The following is a 5,382-nucleotide window of genomic DNA, read 5'->3' as shown; positions in this document are numbered from 1 at the left end:
GGACCTAAATATTAAAGTTAGTTTAGAATCAGGGGACCTAAATATTAAAGTTAGTGCTTTAGAATTAGGAGACCTAAATATCAAAGTTAGTGCTTTAGAATTAGGGGACCTAAATATTAAAGTTAGTGCTTTAGAATTAGGGGACCTAAATATCTGAGTTAGTGCTTTAGAATTAACTTTTGCTAAAACTTTCAGTGCATTAGTGCTTTAGAATTAGGGGACCTAAATATTTAAGTTAGTTCTTTAGAATTAGAGGACCTAAATTTTAAAGTTAGTGCTTTAGAATCAGGGGACCTAAATATTTAAGTTAGTGCTTTAGAATTAACTTTTGCTAAAATTTTCAGTGCATTAGTGCTTAAGAATTAGGGGACCTAAATATTTGAGTTGAAGTTTTAGTGCTAGTGGAACTCATTTTTAGATTAGTCCTGCCCTCACAAACCAAGGTTTGGCTGAAATAAATAAAAGTGGGTCCTTTTGTTTTTGCTAAGTTCAATTAGCCGCGGCCGCCTTGTTGAAACCACCTTCCCAGGTTGAGAGAGAGAAACACAGGAAACATCCTGATGATGATGATGATGATGATGGTGGTGGTGGTGGTGGTGGTGGTGCTAGTGAGGACACAACAAAACAACTCTGCTGCTCCTCAGAGCTGAGTTTGTTCACACGACAAGAAGGATGACTACCTGCAACCCTGGCCTGCACACATGCCTAAAGATTCAACCAAACAAGTTGTGACCAAGATGGGGAAACCAAACCCAAACGAGTTGAGCTCGTCTGGCCGGTCTGTCAGAGGGGCGAGTCAGCAGCACATCTAGTACCTTCATAATGACACACACACACTCACACACACACACACACACAAAAGCCCACTGGTTTGACAGCAACTCCCCACCCATGATGCAGGCAGACAAGCCTAACATTACATCCCCATTGTAACACGTGGATTAAAATAAAACACTGGGTGCGCCGCGGGGAGGAGGAGGAGGATGATAATGATGTTTAACAGACCACTGAAGGGAGATCATTTAGAGGCTAAATCCAGTAGATCCTGACCTGACTGCCCTCGCGCGCACGTGCAGGCAGGTGATGTGCGCGCTCGTGCGTGAGAGAGCGAGCGCGCAGGTAGGGTTTTGGATGTCAGCCGGTGTTCTCGGCTATAATTAGCAGCCCATGTCTTGAAAAGTGGACCCGGCGACCCCGCTCACCTGACGCACAAACAAGCACCGCCCGCGCCACCTCAAATCAACCCAAACACCGCCCCTGTGGGTTAATTTCACGGGATTAAAGGTAAAAGCGGACTGAACATGTCGACACCAGTAACCGAATATAGTGACGTGGAAAGTCCTCGCGTGACCCTAAACGAGGAGGAGGGAAGGAGTTATCCCGACACATTTATCTTAAAGTCTTTTTAAAATGTTTTTGAAGAAGAAGCAGGTGATACTGAGTTACCTGAGTGCCGGTGTGTCACCTGTCCCGGTTCGTCGCCTCCCACCCGACCAGCCTCCACACTTCCTGGATTACTCAGTCCCACCCTGCCGACTTCTTTAAATGTCTGTTTGATCCTGTCGGGCGCGCGCCTCCTGCTCCAGCCGAGAGGTGAGGGGGTCGTTCTCAGGTATGGGGGGTGTTATTTGAACAAATGGTTCTCCTGCGGTTCTGTCTCTGTCTCTGGGCTGCTCTGACCCCCCGCGTACCTTCAGCCTCAGCTCGCCCACTCCGGCTCCCGGCTCCTCCTTTCTGAGAACCAGGAAGCGGCTTGTCCTACTTACCGCCGCGCGCGGATTGGCGCTGCCGGAGGTGGGAGACCGCCGGTGGAGGGGAGGGGGGGGCAGGGCACAAGGGAGGATGGACGGGGTCCGACCGCGGTCCTATAGGCTGGCAGCGGTGCCAGTCGGAGGCGGGAGGGTTGGGAGGAGAGAGGGGGGAGGACTGTGGCCATCCTCCTCCTCCTCCTCCCTCCATGAGGGCATCACTGCAGAGGTGGGCAGACAGCGGATTACCTGTCAGGTGCAGACCCATTTTCAAACCTAATTTAAAGTACCTGTGACGTCATGTTTTTGTAACAAATATGAACACATTTTTTGAGAAGATAACATTAATAACATGTTGCTAAACTAATTTCATGCTGCTGAGATGAACAATTGTTGAGATATTTGCATGTGAAGAAACAGGAAGTGACGTCAAAGGGGAATGTCTGCTTGTAAACAGACTGTAGAGAAGAATCTGATGTTTCTTTAGATTATTTTGAGTCACCATCAGCGATATGAAGAACAGTTAAAGTTTAAATATTGTTTTAATAAAGTCAGTTGTCTTTCTTAACCTCTTAAGCTCCAAGTTTTTCTTTTATCTTTTTCAAAATCCCATGCTGAAATGTTACTGAGTGTGTCTCAGCATTTACAAACTCTACTTAAATAATCTTGGTATCAAAATAAAACTAACACTTGGTAGATTTGATCAAAAGTATAAGTATTTAAACAGCTGCTGTGGTTTTAAAGATATTGGGGATGGAGAATAATATTTTTTTCACTCTCATCTGAATAATTTTTTCATTAGACAGTATATAACCTATTTAAAACCATAAGGAATCAGGTAAAAACTCTTGGAAACCATAAATCCACTTGTGGACATCACCTGTACAAAGATTCATGCTGCTAAAATGAACTGGAGCAAAGTTACAGAGGTTTTAGTAAAGAAATAATTTAGTGTTTTGTCATTCTGCACAGGACAGACCATGATGGTTCCATTAATAAATGTTAACAAATCTGAAGATTTTACTTCCAAAAGTTATTTATTTTATCTTACCTGTCTTAAAAGACTTGTTATTGAATGTTTGTTCTTTTGAAAAATTATTCAAACATTTATTTTGTCTCCATATATGAAATAATGAGAACTCATATTTGACTTCAGTTGGATCATATTCACTCAAAATCAACTAAAAAAACTTTAAACGCATTTTATAACATATTTAGGTATCTACTTTGACTTGCTTTAAAAATAATGTCAAAATGTTTCCTTTACAGTTTTGTTGTATTTACAGATTTGCAACAATCCCATTTTGCCCCTTTTCCACTAGCGCCAAGTGTAGTGTCGATATGGTTCCAAGCCATTTCCATTAGGTCAGATTCATGGAACCGGCCCTTTTTTTTAGTACCTACTTCGTTGTGGTTCCAAGTGGTCCCAGTCGACACCAAAATGCGACATCAGAACACTGTTCGTCACTGATTGGCCAGGGGGTGGAGTCACTGGTCTAAGCTGCCTTTACAAGAACAACTCAAGGAGCCATTTTTTCAATTGTAGCAGTGACTTTAGTTGTGTTTCCATCAATTTTAATTTGAATTTTTAGCAAACTTTTAAAATTTCAGAACTTATTCTGCAAATGTGTTTCCATTTCTCTTTAACTTTTTTTAAACCCCAAAACCGCCTCCACCAATTACCCAAAACTGGAACCGTATTGGAACGTCAATGGAAAAGCACCTGAACTGACCTGTTCCGACACTACACTATGTAGCACTAGTGGAAGAGGGTCATTTGTTCACTTTCTGATTCAACTGCTTGATGTTTGAACTGTGTTTGGTGAATGTAAAAATAATTTCCATGTGTTTTTAGCCAAGAATCTTAGCTTTCTATTGATACCAAACATGTCCAGGTTCAACTGACAGATCTGAAGTTAAAAGAAATAGAAAATGGAAAAAGCTGATGGCGCTCAAGAGGTTAAAGAGTTCCCCTTTGATGTCACTTCCTGTTTCATTTTAGCTGAGCCAAGTTCAAACAGAAAATGTGCAATTTATGTGACAAAATGAGTCAAATCATGTGTATTATGCAAAGTTTCTTAAATAAAAAGTTGTTTTCTTTGCCTTTCTGTGCTTGAAGGATGTACACGTCCCCATTCCATCTCTTACCCCTTCTCCTCGTGACGCAGCAGGATCCCACCCAGTCCGGTGGAGGTGACCCAAAACGATGGAGAAGTGGAGCCAGCAGAGCTCCGAGTAAAGCTGCAGCTCCGGAGCTTCGTTTGAGTTAAACAGAAACAAAACATGATAAATGAAACTCATAGAGAGGATGTATCGCATCCACTGTGGCGGCGACATAAAGGGCAACAGAAGGGACTTTTTAAAAGTGACTTTTTGTGAATCACTTAAGAAAAGAGGCAGTTTTTTTTTTTTTTTTTTTTTTTTGCATGGGTTGCAACTGCAGCTCTCTCACTGAAAGAGAGAAATAAACCTGTTTTATGTGACTGAACAGAAGCCTGGTTTCTTTTCATTTCTCTGCCGAAAAAGGCAAGAAAGAAAGAAAAAAAACTTTGAAGAATTGACAGGCCTCTGTGTTTTGAAGTGGTTATGGGAATCACCTCGCACTCTCACAGCTTGAATATCATCCCCGCCTGTTGTAGCTGCAGCTCCTGGAGTGTGTGTACGTGGTGGGTTTTTGTAGTGAGGGAGCAGGAAGTCTATTTATAATTTGTGGCGAGCTCAAACAGCCCACCTATACCCCCTACACACACTCCCCCTCAAACCTAAAATCTCTGCTTGTTCTGCGGTTGTGCTACCAGAATAAGAATTTAAACCCTGCATGCGCAACAAATGCGTCATAAATGCACTTTTTCTTCCCTTTTTTTTCCAGCTTATGTGTTAAAATGATGGTTCCCAACTTCAGGGTCGGGGCTCGGAAAAAGGCAGCAAGAGATCATCAGAGAGGTCGTGCACAACATGACAAAAAACATGACAAAAAACATGACAAAAAACATGACAAAAAACATGACAAAAAACAGAAAACAGTGTTGTATAAAGTACCCCAAAGTGATACTTGAGTAAAAGTGCAAGTATCTTATCATAAAAGTACTTTGGTAAAAGTTAAAGTCTTCTCTAAGAATATTATTTGAGTATTTTTTGTACTTAAGTATCAAAAGTAAATTTCTGACACAAAATCTACTTAAGTATTAAAAGTAAAAGTACTGAGTAAAAGTGAGCAGTTAGATTTTCCAAAATAACATTTATTGGGAGGTGACTTCTCCAAAAAATATATTTTCTAACAGCGTGCAGCTGTGATGGGTTGTGTACAAGCTAATAGAGTGTCTGAATGATATACAGTATATTTATACTTCTCATCCAACCACAATTAAATTCACTCTATCCAGGAGACAATTTATCAGGATAGTATTTTTTAAGTAATAACTCAGAATAAAACAGGAGAAACAACCTTCTACTGCTTACCTTTTTTAAAATGTACCGAGTAGAAAGTACAGATAATTGTGTAAAAATGTAATGAGTAAAAGTAAAAAGTATGCTGAAAAATAATTACTCAAGTAAAGTACAGATAACCAAAATTTCTACTTAAGTACAGTAACAAAGTATTTGTACTTAGTTACTGTACTTTAGAACTCTGCTG

The 5,382-nt window shown here is 40.8% G+C and overlaps 1 protein-coding gene and 1 long non-coding RNA gene across 2 annotated transcripts in view; one reads left to right on the top strand and one right to left on the bottom strand.

Annotated features, from left to right (window-relative positions):
• Positions 1-1,593, bottom strand: part of zbtb7b (zinc finger and BTB domain containing 7B) — a 33,121-nt gene extending 31,528 nt beyond the window's left edge. The window contains exon 1 of the mRNA XM_014004726.1: positions 1,447-1,593. The gene's annotated coding sequence lies outside the window, so the exon portion shown is untranslated. The remainder of the gene's footprint in view (positions 1-1,446) is intronic.
• A 6-nt stretch (positions 1,594-1,599) lies between these two features.
• LOC106515100 (uncharacterized) overlaps positions 1,600-5,382 on the top strand; it is a 6,158-nt gene continuing 2,375 nt past the window's right edge. The window contains exons 1-2 of the long non-coding RNA XR_001309961.1: positions 1,600-2,004; positions 3,868-4,691. This is a non-coding gene — a long non-coding RNA (uncharacterized LOC106515100). The remainder of the gene's footprint in view (positions 2,005-3,867; positions 4,692-5,382) is intronic.

This window comes from Austrofundulus limnaeus, unplaced genomic scaffold, assembly GCF_001266775.1.
Source record: "Austrofundulus limnaeus strain Quisiro unplaced genomic scaffold, Austrofundulus_limnaeus-1.0 Scaffold26, whole genome shotgun sequence".
Lineage (NCBI taxonomy): Eukaryota > Metazoa > Chordata > Actinopteri > Cyprinodontiformes > Rivulidae > Austrofundulus > Austrofundulus limnaeus.
The sequence above is the reverse complement of the archived record's forward strand: the minus strand, read 5'-3'. Positions and strand labels throughout refer to the sequence as shown.